Source organism: Coturnix japonica, chromosome 2, assembly GCF_001577835.2.
Source record: "Coturnix japonica isolate 7356 chromosome 2, Coturnix japonica 2.1, whole genome shotgun sequence".
Lineage (NCBI taxonomy): Eukaryota > Metazoa > Chordata > Aves > Galliformes > Phasianidae > Coturnix > Coturnix japonica.
The window spans coordinates 70,448,441-70,466,814 of NC_029517.1; the positions used below are offsets into that span (position 1 = coordinate 70,448,441).

The window sequence follows — 18,374 nt, forward strand, 5'->3', positions numbered from 1 at the left end:
TTCATCCCACCACCTGTCCCATGGATTCTTGTCCAACTAATTTCCTTTTGGAACCTCAGCTTTTCACTGCTCAGTGTGGTTAAGTTGTTGCTGGGAGAGGGATATTTCCACAGCTGGAAAGAAAATGGTAGTGAAGTTCCTATTAAAAAAGATCTTGCTGAAGCCGAGGGCACTGGAAAAGGAACAACTAATGTCTAACCTACTATCTTGGCCAAGATCCTGGTATAAGAGCGACAGGAATATCCAGAAAGCAATAACTTAAATGATACAATTCCAACCAGGATTTTGGATGCAGAAACAGTAATAAAACTCATCCTTCCCATAACCATATGCAATCTGTCTACTACAGTGGCTAAAGAATGCCTTTTGTTTGTGTTGCTATTATCAGAACTATTTGTAGTATAAGCATGTATTTTGAAAGGCCAACAGGTCCTGCTGAAACACTGATTTCTCAAACATGTATAGTATAGAAATCCATCTCCTACTTTACAAAATAGTAACTAAATGAACTTTGAAAGTCGAAAGAACATTTTCATAAACTAATAGCTGATCTCATGATTACAAAGACAGATCAGTCTATTTGGAGACTAGTGATTAACAAATGACAACATCATAAACAACTAAATTCTGTATCTAAAACATGACTAAAACATTTACTGCTATTTCCAGAAAAATCCCATGACTTGTAAATTATCATCAGCAGAAAAATTCCTGGACCTTACTTTATTTAAATGGAAATCCCTGTACAAATCAGATATAGATACAAATCTGTATGTTTCTGCTGATGCAGAGCACTGTGGAATCAGTCTGTGCTCTGAAATGCACATTCGCTTATGATTAAGAACATGCACACACACATTCATACATGGATAACAACAATATTTTAGAACACCAGGCTGCAAAATTTGATAAATGACAAACACGAGATCATTTTGAAAATGCCAGATTGAAGCTTTCCTGCTATGTGAACAGGTGAAACACCAGATGACTAAAACTTTTTAGAAATTCCTTTTTCTGTGAGGTAAATATAAGTGTTTATAATATGTATGTATTATTTCTATTTGGGAAAACAAGACAACATTTAAATACCCACACAAGTTACATCTTAAATAAAAAAATGCTGTATTTGCTTCCCTCAAGGACCATGGAGGGAAGCGTGTTAGTCGCAGACTCTTCCAACCAGCCCTTCCCTCTTCTAGCCACTATCCATTCCAAACCAGCTGGTAGAATCCATCCCTCCCACACACTGTCTCTCCTGCTCTGTCTCTGTCTTAGTAATGGTTTTCCCAATTCCTGCCTTCCCATCCCTGCTCCAGTCCACGGGATCTGGCGAGGACCACCGTCTGCATCTCAGTCCCATGGTCCTCACTCATCAAGTTATTTTTCCCTCCCATCCCCTCCCACTAATAGTACTATTTGCCCATCCTTTTCAGACCATATCATTTTCAGTTCTGGCTCTACTCTTCTCCTTAAATCTTATGGCAACTTCTGCTTTCTCCTTTTCCCACTTTGTTTCTGTGTATTTTTCCTGCCTCACTGGCCATGATTCCCTCAGATCTTCTGCATCTCCTATAATTTACTTGTCCCTTAGCCTGTGGCTTCATTTCCTGTCTCTTGTTTCAGACCTATGTCCCACAGAACCAAATCATAGATGTTCTTCCTTTCCTTCACTCACTTTCCCAGCTTCTGCCCTCTGCAGTATCTCTAACATACTGCAGCATTATGGTCACAAGGAAAATTCCAGTTATCCCCAGATATCGTTGGGCTGTAGTTAACACGGGTGGAAAATTGGGAAAATGCAATTTGCAGTAAATATTCAGAAAAGGCTGCTCCAGTTTTATCCACTGAATTTCCAAAGACATTGGGAGATGTAGAAAGGCTTTACACAGAGGTGTGAAAAAGCAAATTAGCTCAAAATTCCGCTCCATACCACAATAATTATTAAAGGAACTGATGACAACAGTCTCATGGGCAAAGCAGACAACATGACTATCTGGGAAATGCATGACTATATTGTTTTTAGAGTAACAATTAAAACAAGTGCTAATAATAACCTTTTGGAGCCACTGAACATAGGATGTTTGAGCGCACAAAGTGAAACTTTGACAAAGTTATTTACCAAAAAAAAAAAAAAAGCCTTTTGCCATTGGGAGTGTTTGGCCCACCAGCTTGGACAATGATCATTATGTGTTTGTGAGTATGGTTTTTCTCCATTCCTTTTTCACACTTTTCTCTATTTGTTTTAGCCCATGTTTCTTATTATTACATATCACAATACTATTGGCACGACAGTAGCATGATTAAAAGCTCTGCAGAGTTCAGTCTTGCTGCCAAGCATGCCATAATTCAGCCTGTGGGATGCTGTCCTGGCTCCTTCAAAATCACTAGGAATTATGCCATGACCTCCTCATGGGGCCACACTTAATGCACTGGGGCTTGGCTATAGCAGGAATCAGATAGTTTCACTGGCATTCAGGAACATGCTCTCAGCTACTGCAACCAAAGGGTCCTTTTTTTTCTGTGATAATTAGGTTTGTGCTGGTGTTCCTCATGAGTCCCTCTTGGTATCCAGAGCTTTCTTCAGAGAATATGTGTTATTGTTATACACAGTATGCTCGTAGCCAGTAAAGCTGCAGATTATGTTTCCTTTGCTTTGCCAAGAATAGCTAGTTACCCACTTCTCTGCAAATATGATAAAGCTGTAATTAAAATGACTGATTCAGAAACTGTTCAGCTTTTAAAAGATCCTGCAGATTTTTTGACAGGAAGAGTCAACAAGAATTTTGTCTAGACATGCTGTTTGATTAAGGAACTGATCTGAGATCAATTATCAGTTACAACCGAGGCTCAGTTCTACCATTGCAAATATAATCATCAGCAGTCAGATCTGGCAGCTACAATGCATTCCTTTGCAACAATATAGCTGTATAAAATAATGATATTTTGGATTACCCAAGCAGCTGGACTACAATTCATAGCTGGAACTGAAGACAGTAATACACATTTAATTTAGAACAAATCTGGCATCTCATAGTGTACAAAGATCCTAGCTTTAAAGAGGTAACAAATATCTTGTTCCAGTACCACTTATTTTTCTCCTAAAAGAAACATTTCTGGGATGCTGAAGAATAGGTCATAACAACTTTATCAAATGTGCCCAAGAGGCATTGCAGCCAAAATCTTAGAGAAAAGGCAATGAGGATAATATTTATTCACCACAGGTGAGACCTTCCTGCAGGCAATTCCTTATGTTTCCCACATCTCTATTTCTTCACAAACCAAGGCCAAAGAATGTCCTGAAGCTAATAACCTTGTAGACAGAATTGATTAGTTCTATGCTTGGCAGTTCTGGCTACCTGGATCAGTCTGCCTTTGTATTTAATTTTATTTTTATACATATGGAAACTTTAGATGCTAGAAATATTTTGGGCTAGCCTCAACTGGAACTTTAATTATTCTGAGGGATTAATTAGATCATTTATAAAGGTTTTTTTAATCAATCAGCTGGGATAGCGAGCTTGATAAAGACCAGTTAAACACTGCTAATTTTAGAATGTCATCATCAAGAAGTCAACTTGTTTAAATGATAAAGCCAGCACCTCCTGAGAGATGTCTGCCTACATCAACAAGCACAGCAACAGGATCATTGTGGAAAAAGCAAAAGGTCTCAAATCCATTTGCAGCTGCTTGGATAAAGTATTCCTGGTATAAAGCCAATGGAGTCAGCTACTCCTACAGTCGCTACAGTGCAGTGATTATGATAGGTGAGGAATGAAGCTATGCCACAGACACAGCTGCTTTCTCTTATGCTGAGACCAAAGCAGCTGTGGCTTCATTACTGGGGAAACCACTAGAAAGCAGGTTTGTCTCATCATTATATAAGTCCCAGGAAAGATGACAAAAGCAAAGTGCATAGTAAAATGAGAAATATGCTTCAAGATATTGGCCAAAGACTGGCAAGAAACCATGCTATTGTACCACATGGACAACTTCCCTGGATGAGGTGGGATGATAGTTCTGTATTTACAGTCCATTTGCTCTAGCAGCACATGTGCATCTGTTATATGCACAAGAATTTTTAAACCATTGGTTGTGAAGAGGATAAAACTGGTGTCTAAAACTGATGTAAATACAAAGGAAATCAGCAAGGTGTAATGGTATAAAGTTAGCAGGGCAGCAATGTGAAAGGAGAGAGAAATAAATGGGGAAAATATTATGCAGCTCTGTAGGTCCTCTTTGCCCTTGCGTTTAAAAGAAATTATTTGGAGTTGGAGCCAGTGGCTTACAATGAAAATAAGATAAGAAATAAAAATTGCTTATTTTGAGCAATGTTCATGGGCATGCAGCTTAAGACTCAGCATTTCCACTTTCTTGTAGAGCTTCTGATGTTTTCACAGTGGTGCAGATACGACATGTATTTTCATCTGTGCTTTTCCTATTGTATTTCAACTTCATTAGAAACTGAGTTATGCTCAAATGGAATTTAAAGCAATGGGAATGTGTCTAGACAGGATTTCACTAAATGGATTAACTCAATGGGACTTTCAGATAGTGAGGCAGCATTTTCTGAGCTCCCACAAAGAAGCAGGAAGGGTATTTTTGTTGGAGTTCACCACTCTTCTACTTCAATAAATATACAATACTCAGAACGTCTTTGTAAGTGAATACTGAAGTTGGTCAGAAAACGTGTTTGTATTTTTTCCTCCCTGCTTATGAAGGAAATTTTGTTATGGAATTTAAATTTTTGCTCTCATTTACATATCTGTATTCTTTGCAAAAAAAATAAAAAATAAAAAATTGATCTTTAGACAGTTGGGTGAACTTTTGAAAATAGCTCTGAATTATTTGATTGTCTGTTATATGGACTTTCAAAATGTCAGAACTAGGCTTGTAATGAACCTGTGAGAATCTTGTTCTGGGCCACAGGAAGTGTTCTGAGCCTCAGCAAGTTTGCTGATGGCATGAAGTTGGGAGGATTGGCTGACATGCCTGAAGGCTGTGCTGCCATTCAGCGAGACCTGGACAGGCTGGAGAGGTGGGCAGTAAGAAGCCAGATGAGGTTTAACAAAAGCAAGCGCAGAGTCTTGCACCTAGGGAGGAATAATTGCATGCACCAGTACAGGTTGGGGGAAGACCTGCTGGAGAGGAGCTCTGCAGAGAGGGATCTGGGAGTCCTGGTGGACAACAGGTTGACCATGAGACAGCAGTGTGCCCTCGTGGCCAAAAAGGCCAATGGCATTCTGGGGTGCACTGAAAAGAGTGTGGTCAGCAGGTCGAGGGAGGTGATCCTCCCCTCTACTCTGCCCTGGTAAGGCCTTATCTGGAATACTGTGTCCAGTTCTGGGCTCCCCAGTACAAAAAAGATAGGGATCTCTTGGAAAGAGTCCAGCGGAGGGCCACAAAGATAGTGAAGGGACTGGAGCATCTCCCCTATGAAGACAGGCTAAGTAAGGCCTTAGCCTTAAGAAAAGAAGACTGAAAGGGGACCTGATCTAGGTCTATAAATACCTGAGGTGTGTGTGTGGGGGCGGGGGGGGACAAAGTGGCGAGGCCAGACTCTTTTCAGCAGTATGTGGAGACAGGACAAGGGGAAATGGACATAAACTGGAGCACAGGAAGTTCTGCACGAATGTGTACAAGAACTTCTTTACAGTGAGGGTGACAGAGCACTGGAACAGGCTGCCCAGGGGGGTTGTGGAGTCTCCTTCTCTGGAGATATTCAAGTCCCGCTTGGATGCCTACCTGTGCAACCTGGTGTAGGGAACCTGCTTTGGCAGGGGGGTTGGACTCGATGAACTCTGGAGGTCCCTTCCAACCCCTAAAATTCTGTGATTCTGTGAAACGTCCCCTCTTTACCAGTCTTAAAAGTTTAAAATCCTTCTAAGGAGAGCTTTTTGAGCTCTCTTTAACATTCATAATGATAGATGGATATCAATGAAATAGACTCGAAGTGACTGAAATAGTTCTATAAGCTTAGAGATTTTGACAGTGTTATCAGGAAAAATAGGATTTGTTTAAGTGAAAAAAATCTGCAAAAATGTACTTAAAAAACAGCCATATAGAGAAAATGAGACAAACCGAAGGGATCTGAAGGAGAATGAACAGTTACAGGAAGACTAGTGACCTATTTGAAGAAGCAGAGCCTATTTTTCCTCACTTCTCTAAATAAGAGATCACAAGAGAGGACTTCCATTGGATTTACCTGAAACTGGACCTTGAGGTGACCAGTGAGCAGGTATACACTCTTTACAGAAAAGATGTCAAGCATGCTGTACACCACGCTATACTGGAATATGGCAGACTGTTTTTCTGTCATACCTCCATGCACACACTGCGGATAGGGAAAGACAAAGACAAAAAAGACACTGTTAAAATGCCCCTGGAAACAGTAGTACTTTGGAGCTGTCATCCCTGGAGAGATCTATGTGCATACGTCCTCTTTGAAAGAGGGTACTGATTGTCAGGCCGATCCTGATCTCCAGTTTGACTTCAGCAAGCAACACATGGCTGCAGGCCTTAGCATACTTCAAGTATTCACCTGGGTGATCGTTTTCTGTTCTTAAATTTCCATTCTTTCTTCAAACCAGGTCTGCACACCTCTGATGAGTAATTTCACATATTCATTTAACATCTGCCCTTGACTTTCTTTCCCCCTGCTACCTAAGTTGCCTGAGTTGTGCTAAATCTTGTTAAATCTCTTCTCTTTTTGTTATCCTTAATTATATAGTTGTCAATCTTGAAGCACACAAAAGAGAGAAATTTGAAAACATTCTAGGATTTGTATTATACTGTTGAATGAACGGTTATTTTTCCTATTGCACGGGAGAGACAGCTTTAAATGAACTTTTCACAGACAAAAAAGTGGGTGAGACTTTAACAAGAAAGAAAAAGAAATGGCAGGCATATAATTATGTGGTATTTCAAGTCATTAAATAGAGCTCAGATGTATGTACATGACTAGCACCTATTTAATTCTGAGCAGATCTTTGATTATTGCTTCTACTTTTGTTATATTCCTTCGTTACTGTCAGCCTTCACCCCCTCCCCAGCCTGGTTAAAAATAATAACAATAAAATAATTCAAGACACTTATTATGCTAACTTTATGGGAAGAACTGGAACATCATGGCTTCATTTTACCAGCCAAAATAGCACATATGCCTGGGCTGAAAGAAGTAGAACTGCTGCTTCAAGGTGTTCATCAGAGACTCTGCAGCCTTTGCCAAAATCACAGCATCACTAAACACATGAAAAGAGATCTTTTCTTTGAACAGTTATCCACTGCTAACCACACATCTCTGGACACTTGCACTGGAATTCAGGACTTGGCCACATGACTGAGTTATAACTCAATTATAGCAGCTTAACAAGCTTCAGCCTGTCAAAGAGACCTGACAAAATTGTCCAGCCCTTGCTGTTCTGTTGCTACACATTCGTTCAAGTCATTGTGAGGTACTTACATAGCTGATTACCAGAACTCAGCTGACAAGTGGTAAAAGTTCCACAGTAACTTCAGATTTTCACTCCAGTTAACCAAGGGGAAAGAAGCTGTCAGGTATGCAACAGCAAAACAGAGAGAGTAGGTAGTAAGGACCCTAGTTCATCAGTTCTGAAGAAAGCAATTAAGTAAACAGAAACACTATTTCTAATATTTGCATTGATATTTCCAGCATCTAGACTTAGCCCATCCAGAGACAAAGCACTGATAAGAACATATTTCCTAAGCCCAGACAGAAAACCCTCAACACTAATATTTTTCATCCTTGTAAACATAGGTTTTCATTGTATGAATGCTGTAGATAAAAGGCATCTAATCCTTTAATATGTATATTAGGCTCCCTAAAGACACAACACTTACTGTTAACAAAATGTGCAGGAGGGAAGGTGCCAGTAAAAACTGTAACATGTAACTTTAAAGTTGCTCTCTTTTTCTCTCCTTCCCTCTCTCTCTCTCTTTAGCTCTATTTATTTGTAAAAACATTTATATTTTAATGTTTAATGCTAGAGGATACATAGAGAGATTTTGACCAGTTTCCTTGCAACCCTTTCATTCCCTTGGGCCCATATCTAGAGAGCTTTATTCTCAAGGTCCATAAAAAGCAGACCTTTGTTCACCAGGAGATTTCATGTGATGATTTAGTGTTACCATCAGCAAATCCCTACTTGTGTCTGGGATAGCCTTTTAAATGGCATCATAGCTTTCATAATTATAAACTTCTTTCTGGTAGCTGCTAATTTCTTCCACTCTTTGAGTACCCATTCTCAAGACCTTGATTTCCTGCTACAAGCGTGTGTTTGTTGTGGGACAGTTAATCTATTTAAAACCATTTCCATTATCAAAGAAAGAGTGGCTGTAAATAAAACATAATTCTTGTGAGGGAGCTGTCATCTGGAAGTCTTGCATGGAGTCTTATCAGATTATATAAGCAACATTTTGAGAAATGAAGGACAAAGAGCCCTAGAATAAGTACATACAGCCCTGCAAGTGACTCAGGTGAGGCAGAACCAGAGCCCACAAGCAAACAGCACAGGTGTCAGGTTCTACTTCGCATCTATGTCTTAGAAACCACAACTTCCCAACTTCCTCTTTCAAGCTGGCAAGAACTGACATGTCATCCCTCTGGGCCCCAGTGTCTAACCCAAATATTAGCCTTGAATGATTAAGAACTGATAACAGCCACAGCATCATTCTGGTTACCTACCACTTTCAGTTTACATGACTATCTTAAGTCATTGCTTTCTAGAACTATAGGTTCCCATTATCTCTGCAAGACTGTCAAGCTTAGCACAAAGTCCAGGTGTCCCCAGGTACACCCAAACCACTGCAACTTAAACAATATTATAGCTATTATAGCTTCTTTTTCTCTCTTTCTAGGATGTTGTACACTCCACACCTGCTATTGCTATGTCCCTTTCCAAATAACACCGAAACAAATTTGGAACATGGTCCTGAGGCACTCTGCAAGTGCCTTTGCTATGAAAGTATTACAAGCCTCACTGTTTCATGTAGCTCACTCAAATGTTGTGAGAAGACAAGCAGACTAGTTAACCAAATGTGTCACCAGCAGTACATTAATACCACTGCATCGATGTTCACAGAATCATTCACAAAGTGTATATAAACAAGTTTAGTTGAGGTTTACCTAATGCCACCTGGGACTTTTTGTGAGGCAACGTGCTTTGCATTTAGATTTCATTTCAGCTGGCAGCTTTCAAACCAGAAAGCACTCTAGGCTCCCTGCTTTGCTCTGTTGCCCTAATTAATAAAGACATACGTATATATGTATAGGTAGATAATATAGAACAGTACAGTGTATGTATGTATCTATAGTATATATGCATTGCATGTGTATATACCACGTTTCCTTAAAATGTACTGGAACAAACACATGGTTTATTCTGTATCTCTGAAACAAATCAAGCTTTTAGGCTTTTTATGGTAAGGAAGAGGAATATTGGTATGTTTAACCAAGTCTGCTGCCTAATTCACCTTGTTATTGCTAATAGACTTTCAGCACATAATGCTGCACTCCCCAGAAAAACAAGCAAACAAACAAAAAAAAACAAACAAAAAACAACATAGCAAACAGACTTTGGAAAAGAACAGTGAGTAGTCCAATCATCTATCTATATGGGGTATAAAAGCTCTGCCTAAGAAATCATCATGAATGTACGGATCCATTGTCAAAAGACAGAAAATAAAAACAACAGATTTTTATAGTTTTATATTCTTCTAGTGGAAATACTGAGTTGATTGAGCATGATCTTCTAAAAATAAAACTGAGCAAATCCCATTGGTGTTATTACAGACAGACTCCAACTTCTGTATAGAAACTGCTGGCTCCTTAGTTCCCTGTATTTCATCTTTCTCCCAGTGGGTGAGAAATCCCATGCTCACACTGACGCCTCCCCTGATACAGAAAAGTTGCCAACTGTCTCAGCATATGCAAATGAAACGATGTACTCAAGCTTGCAGTGCTCTTCATGGGGAGCTGCAGTTTGGCTGAAACACCAAGGCCCATGTCCTTTGATTTCTTCTGACACAGTGGGCAGAAGGCCTTGTGAATTTGCCAACAGCTCTATCCAATCTTTTTCATTTAGAGAACAACTTGAGCTACCAAAACTGTTCATGTACATAAAATCTGCCTGATGTCTTGTTTCACATTTGCAATGCAGATGGGGCTACAATTTTGGACGCTCATCTTGCTTAAGGTAAGTTTATCCTTCAGCAGCATTTTGCTGTGGAAATAATCTTACTCTTATCAAAATTACAGAAGTAGAACTGAGACATAAAACTCTGACATGACCAGGCAAAGACAAACCTAATCATGACAAAGCTGAATGCAGGATGAAGCTATTCATACTTTATATACTAAGACCTACTACTGCCTGAGGAAGTTAAACTTCTGTCTCCCTAAACCTTCTTCCACTGCTTGTTGATTCCACAAGGGAACATGACATTAGTAAGTCTGGACTATTTTTCACTTGTCCTCACTAATTACTATCATAGGTCTACCAAAATGGCCTAATTTGAGTGAAAAGCAGGCAAAGTAGCAAAGAAGCTTTTGGGAAGATTTAAAAAATCTTAGTGCCTGCATTAAAAAGTCATCTTCAATTTGCAGACTTAACACTTACAACCTTCTAAAAAATTGATTTGTTTGCTTATACAGAATGTATTAGGCAGAATATTAATATTCTTACAAGATTAGGTATGCAGAAAATAGCTTTAAAATTAGATTTGTCGATAAATACTTTGAGAACAAGATGAGTGTTTAGGTGTCCTGGTGGATATCAGTCACATTTCTACCCACAAATGAAGGGTAATTAAAGTCAATATCAAATTCAAAATTAAGGGCTCTGTTGTAGTGGTGAACAATAAGTGATATTTAAAAGGTGCCTTTAAGCAATCTCTCCTGAATTTCTGTGTCACAACTGAAGGAACTGCTTGAAGACCCTTTGGTTCCTCTAGAGTTCTCCTTATATCTAACCTAAATCTATCCTCTTTAATCTGAAACCGTCTCCCCATGTCCTATCACCATAGAACCCCTGGGGGTCTACTAGCCACTCCTGGTCTTTCAAGCTGTGTCACATAAGGGTGTGGCTTTGAAATTAAAAAAAAAAAAAAAAAAAAAAAAAAAAAAAAAAAAAAAAAGAATTTATGTACTTTGGGTAAATGTTGCAGGGACTGGGAGCATAGACAATGCCTTCCTCAGTCCTCCCAGCTGGAGACTGGGATATGAGCAGGAGGACAGACTGGCTGGTTGCATGGATAATGTCATGCTCAGGGCTTCAGATTCCAGCGCTTTTATTCCCAAAGCTTTGATGGACCAGGAATGCTGATGTTGGATGAGACACAACTGACCAGGAGGGACAAGAATATACTAGGCAGCAAGGTAGCTGGACTCATCACCAGGGCTTTTAACTCATTTGGTGGAGGAAGGGGATGTATTGCTGAGTGACAGAGTCAAGGAACACTCTCACTTCAGGAAGAAGCAGAAGAAATCCTCAGAGTTGTCCCAGAGTATTTTGGGAGGGCTCCTCAAGGAAGATGATCTGACCAGTAACCCACCTGAAGTACCATTATACCAATGCACACAGCAAGGGAAATAAACAAGAGGAGATGGAAACTGTGGTGCAATTAGAAAACTATGACCTAATTGCCATAAGAGAAATGTGGTGGGACAAATCATATAACCAGGGTACTTTGACTGAGGCAGGCTACAAGCTTTGTAGAAGAGATAGGATAGGTAGGAGGGGTGGGGGAGTTGCGCTTTGTGTTGAGAAGTGTATAGACTGTGAAGAAGTGCATCTGAGAAACATCTAAGACCAGGTTGAGAGCTTTTGATAAATTAGGGACTGGACCAATATCTGGTATTTGGGGTGTATTACAAGCTGATCATTCAAGTGGAGCCTGTGGATGAGGTCTTCTTGCTTCAGGTACAAGAGGACTTAATTATGCTTGAAGACCTTCATCCTAGTTGAGGATTTCAACCACCCAGGTACATGATAGGAAAAAAAACAGGGCAAGCTGCAAGCAATCCAGGAGACTCCTGATGTCTACTGATAATAACTTTCTGACCCTAGTATTGAACAGACAAATCAGAGGTGAAGCATTACTGGACCTTGTACTCACCAGTGAAAAAGAAATCATTAAAGAGCTTTAGATTGGAGGTAGCCTGTGATGTAGTGACAATGCCCTAGTCAAGTTTGTAATCTTATAGAACATTGGCCTGGCAAAGAGAAGTGTCAGGACCCTGAGCTTCAGGAGAGTGAACTTTGGGTTGTTTAGAGAGTTACTGGATGAGATCACCTAGGAAATCGTCCTTGAGGACAAAGGAACAAGAGATCTGTCAGCACTTCAAGGATGCCACAAGAGCTCTCTGTCCTCCAGCAGAAGAAAGAAAGCAGAGGAGGCAGGAAGGAGGCTGAGCAAGGACCTGCTGGTCAAACTGAGGGAAAAAAAGGGAAAGTGTAAGTGATGAAAGCAGGGGTGGGTGGACTAGGAAGAATATAAGAATGCTATCTTGATGTTCAGAGAGAGGATCAAGAAAGCCAAGGTGAAGGTGGAATTAAACCTGTTGAGAGATGTGAAAAGTGACACAAAGGGATTGTTTAGATACATCAGTCAGATCAGACAGGCAAAGGAGACTGTATCCTCTCTGATAAATGAGAAGGGAAAACTGGCTTCCTCAGACATGGTGAAGGGGCTGAGGTACTCAATGAGTTCTTTACTTGGGTCTTCATCGACTTCCTATGCCTCTTGTGTCTCTGCACCTCTCCTCAGGGATCAGGGGAGCAAAATCTCTCTCACTGTAAGAGCAGAGCAAGTCCAAGGTTGCCTCAGAACACATGCAAGTCTATGGGGCCAGATGGCGTCCATCCTAGAGTTCTGAAGGAACTGACTGATGTGCTTGCCAAGCTGCTCTCCATCATCTTTGAAAATCTGTGGCTACGAGGTGACGTTCCCAGTTGTAGGAAAAGGAAAACATTACTCCCAGTTTTAGGAAAGAGAGAAAGGAAGGCCTGGGGAACTACAGGTCAGTGAGCTTCACTTCTGTGCCTGGGAGTATCACAGAGCAGATCCTCCTGGAGGAGGTGTTAAGATACATGCAAGATGAGGAGGTGATCCAAGATAGCCAAAATGATTTCACAAACACCAGCAGATCAGGTCATGCCTGACCAATTTGGTGACTTTCTGACTGGTTACCGGTGCAGTTAATATAATAGAAGGAAGAGACACCATCCAGAGGGACCTGGACAAGCTTGACAAGTGAGGCCATGTGAAGTTATGGATACCCATCCCTGAAGGTGATCAAGCGCATGTTGGATGAGGCCCTGGCAACTTGATCTAGTGGTTGGTAACCCTACCTATGGCAGAGAGGTTGAAGCTCAATGATCTTTAAGGTCTTCTTCAACCTAAGTCTTTCTCTGATTCCTTCAGCGACAGAGAAATGGCTCTGTGTATTCTGCCAGGAAGCTCTTACCAAGACACAACTTGTTTAAATTACTGGAACATGAAATTCAGGTAGTCTGCCCAAGAGAACTGCTGAAGTTAGGAAAGCAAGTGAAGTCATCAGGGCTCTCAAAGCAAGCTCAAAGTGCCTGAAAAATAAAAGATCATGACACAATAAAGACTCTTAAGTAAGCATTTTCCAAGGTGTTCCCTGGCATCAAACATATATACCTGGTAATAACTGTGCAAGCCCATCAGAAAGCAAAAAGAACAATGCTACCCATAGAATCAACTTATTCCTGCTCAAAAGTAGGATTGTCACACCCCAGGCAAATTGCAGCTTGTCCTTCAGCCCACATACTAGTACACAAGTATCTACACCAAATTCTGCTCACAACTTTCTAAAGTGTGAACTGATCTCCACACGGACCAGGCTTGATATTTGGAGATATGTCAGTTTCATATTGAGGTAATGACTTTTCATGTTGGACAAAATTCCAAGGGGTTCACAAAGTCTTTTCTCAGGAAAATCTCTATCCTGAGATCACTAGAAATTTTAACTAAGAGGTGATTTGTGTTGCTTTATGATTTTTGGTTATTGTTATTCCATACCATAACATCATGTTAAAGCAATCTAATGAGTTAATGTTCATGTTCCAGGTACCTGTCCCAGAAGAGAAGAACTACATCCCCCAAAGGACTGCTCACTGTTCTGTTACCATTTCTGCTCAGAGGGGAGGATAGAAGTCATTCAGATCTCTTGAACTCCCCCTTCCTTCTTGATCTCAGTAGCATAGGTGCTCCCTACATCGTCTCACCTCAGCATTAGAGTAAGGCCTTTGACTTTTGGACGCTCACTTTCATTTTGTATGATTTATAAGCTCCAATTCTAATTATATTGTATCATATTGTATTACAGTGTGTTATCTTGCATTCTGATATCTTATTTAGTAAATTTGTTTGTTTCTCCTCATATCGTTGCCACTGTTTTACTTTTAGGCTCATCTCTCTACCCTTTTCCTTTTTTTCCCTTTTACCTTTCAGGGCATGGATCCAGGGGTCCCTCTGCCCCAGTAGTCACAGAACCAGGTCGAACCAGCCTGTAAGCCATTGACAGGGTAGCATAAAATCCACCATCTCTTGAAAAACAAATTAAAATATATTAGCTCCCATTGAGTTCCATTTTTTGTTTCCATCTAATTCGCAGACCTTAACAGCAGTTTCACTATGTTACATTTTAGAGGACTGACAAAACTTATCATTGGTAAGAAGACATTCAGTTTAAAGCAGGATAAACAGTTTTGCAGAGCTGAGCTAAAAGAAGTGGCAATTAAAATGCATCTGCTATGATGGAATGAACTTTATTTAAGATGTTAATAATGATATTGGAAGTCATGCATGAAGCTTTATTCCTTATGCATGGACAAACAGCAAAAATAATAAAAACTCCTTGACAAAAATATGAAATGTGACATTTGTAAGCCTGACAGAACTATGATATTGCAGACATTTTAATACAATGACGAGAAGAAAGAAAGATATCCCTCCTCTATTGCTTATATGTCATTTGACTCATTTTAGACTAAATTTGCTTTTTCTTCTCTTAAAGGTCATTCTTTTGTAAAGCGATTTTTGTAATTGTTGTCATTTTAGATCAGTTATGTCAAATCTAGGGTGGACTAATTTTGAGAATCACTGTATTAGATGATTAGTTGATAAATTCATTTAATAACTCAGCCACTCATTCAGAGGACTGCTCTCCTGTATGGAGAACACACAAATTAAGCAGAACTTTCTATCTTTATTTGTGCAGATATCTGCATTGATATTCACTCTTAAGTCTTTAATTTGAGCAACAGATATCACTCTACCAAATCATTGTGTACTCAGATTGTTCACAGATTTTTACTACTGTTGTGTACCAGAAACAAGGCTTTCTTTGAATTGTTCTGGGAAGCTGGCAAGGACAAATGTTTCCACAAGGTTGAAATGGTCAGCTGGTCCTCTGAGCTGATTTCCTGTTTAAGCATTTAACCCACAATGCAGAAAATAGGAACTCCAGGAAGACACATCAAGAAGCCAAACAAAATTAAATCAGTTCTATTCCTGCCCAGCATGTGCTTGGCCGAGTATACTAAGTACAGCAACTCAATGTTCAGCATGAAATTTAAAATTGTTTTCTGACAGTATTCTTGCTAGATCTGAGAACAAATGGTGTTATAATCCTATCCTCGGCTCTTCTGTCAGCTCACCAGGACATCCAGATAGGCATTTAATCTTTCTGGGGCTCAATCTACTCAGTACCATTTTTGACTGTGTGACTGTCTGCCTGTGCCCGGAGTTATCTGTGCTAAAACCTGAAAATCTCAGTTCCGGTGAGGTTTCGTATCTCTTCTAGATTAACTCCGCCCATGGTTGGTTGCCATTTGATAATCTGCCCACTGCTTTAATTGCACTGCAGTCAAGCTTCCAATATGAATACAGTGGGAAGTCTTTGCAAAATAAACATTTTTTTTTTTTTTTCCCATATGCAAAATGTGGAATAGATATCTACTCCATTTTGAAATTTTCCAGTGAGATTTGTCAGTTTTGACCTGATTTCAAAGACAAATCTGATGGAATAGAAAGACAGAAAATAATACAGTATGTTTTTGTCAGCATGTAGAGCCTCTGTGGTGGCTGTTAGTAAGGTATTCCTTAGTGCTGTCTATATCTACCTTGAAAGGTGAATCAAATGATAACTAAAGCAGTTTGATGTTAAAAAGCAAGCCAAAACCAAAAGGCCATTTAGGAATGCAGATGTCTTGATTTTGAGAGTTTTACCATCCAACTGCACTGGACACTGGATTAGTTCTTAAATGAGTTAGGAGCTCAGTTCAGTGAACAACTTGAGCTGTAAATCAGCAAGTAATCTCACCAAAGTGAACAACACCTTTCTGCACCCACAATTATACACTAAGCCAGGCTCTTAATTCCGCCCCATCAGACTTCATTGCAACTTACCTTGGCTCCCAATTCTGTGTCCAGGCTTCCTATCAACAATCACTGTCAATCAGACCACTCCAATGAATGACTTCAAGCTAATTTTATGAGCTTGGAGGTTTATTTATCATAAATTCTGTTATTCTTCCCACTCTGCCTTTTCTTTTGGTTTCTGAGTAATGTGAGAGCATGTCAGTAATGGGTTGTGGTTTTCTTTTTTGTTTGTTTGTCTTTTGGTGTTGTTGTTTTCTTGGGGAGAGGGGAGGTTGCTTTTTTCCAGTAACCACAAGGGTTCAAATCTTACTATTTTTATTGGTGGTATTCCTTAAGAGAAAACTAGGGTTCCCATGCCATTGCTGAGTTCTAAAGGCTGGAGATTTTAAGAAAAAAAGTAAATGCCAAAAAGCTTGTGATGGGATTATGTGAGCTGACAATACAGGATGTGATTGCCCAGGAAGCAAGAGAACTATCTCTTGGTATGAGATCAAATCCCAGTCATTAATTAGGGACTCCATATTTTCTTACTATTTATAATGGAGCTACCACAAAACTGCTCTCTGGTCTCACGAGGGCTGTTCCTGACATTTTGGACAGCTGTATTTTTAAATATATTTCTCTTTCCTTCACTCTGCAACCTACTTTGTCCATTTCCTACACTTACTTCATGAAAACTGAAAAGTTATCAAAACTTCACCTTATGCCTTTCCATAACAACGTATTTTCATCAGACCCATAAATTCAAGGCACATCCCTCTGGACCATGAGAAGCTCTCTTGACATGCAGATTGAGTTAATTCCCTCTTTTTAGGTAGCCTTAACAATGTTAAAATGCTGCCACCTTCTGTTAGACGCTTGTGTTGCTAATAGTTTGCAAAAAAACATTCTTTCATTTCCTTCAGGCTTGTAAGTTGATTTATACTGATCCTCAGCTGCATTGGTACAATATATAACATGACAGGTTAAATGCAGTGCCTGCCAAAAAGTCTTGATAGGCTCAGCTTTCGTGCAGCGGCACTTGAAAAGACCATTACTGCTGCCATCCAACTAAAGTATGCTCAATATTTTTGACAGTGAATTATCTGAACAGCAGTTTATCTCAATGTTCACTTGGTGCTATAGCAATTTAAGGATTCAAAAAACATGAGAAGGGAAAAAAAGCAAAATCTCCTATTGTTCAAAGAGAAGAAAGTTGGAATGAGTTTTTCTGTGAATTTTAAAACAGCTCAGTATTTACTCCCAGATGCATTTCAGAGCACACTGACAGGCAGATAATTAGCATAGGTGTATATTGCATTCCATTTTTGTCATTTGTCCTCAAGATCTTAGGATTTCAGAAGCATACCTATGGGCTGCATTCTTGTCAGAGATGGTTTGTACATCTTCTCTGGCACTTTAAAATCATATAGGTGAGTAAAAGTTGCACTGAGATTCCCATTTCCTTCCTGGAAGGCCTATGTCCTGCCCACTAAGTCACTTCAGAAGATAAAAAATCAATAGCTTTGTGGCTGCTGTTATGATAGGGCTAACAGAGAGCAACGGCCCTTGTCAAGAGAGTGTTGCTCTCACTCACTGTTTGCAGCCTCTTGCTCAGTGGAGCACTATGCATTTTTCCCTCTTCTGTTCCTGTAAACCAGAAGATGTCTCTGGGTGCAATGCCAAGATCCTCCTGCCATCATTCTCAAATATGAGTCTTGAGCTTTGATGACAGGAAGATCCTTCTGCTTACTGACGTGATCACGTACTTGCAGCTAAGTAAACTTTCCTGGCTGAAATGCATTTAATAAGGAGATAAGGATTTGAGTTGATTTCCAAACTCCTGTAAATTCCGGCAAATCATTTTGGCTGCACAGAAAAGGAATTAAGTTAACCAATAAAATCATCAGCCTGTTTTGGAATTATTCTAAGCCTATGGTGTTGATTTGCAGCTCCACAACTATCTG

General features: G+C 39.8%; 1 long non-coding RNA gene across 1 annotated transcript in view; it reads left to right on the forward strand.

Moving 5' to 3' along the window:
• LOC107309736 overlaps window positions 1–14,880 on the forward strand; it is a 76,117-nt gene extending 61,237 nt beyond the window's left edge. Inside the window, exon 4 of the long non-coding RNA XR_001553311.2 lies at window positions 14,113–14,880. This is a non-coding gene — a long non-coding RNA (uncharacterized LOC107309736). The remainder of the gene's footprint in view (window positions 1–14,112) is intronic.
• The last annotated feature ends 3,494 nt before the right edge of the window (window positions 14,881–18,374 follow it).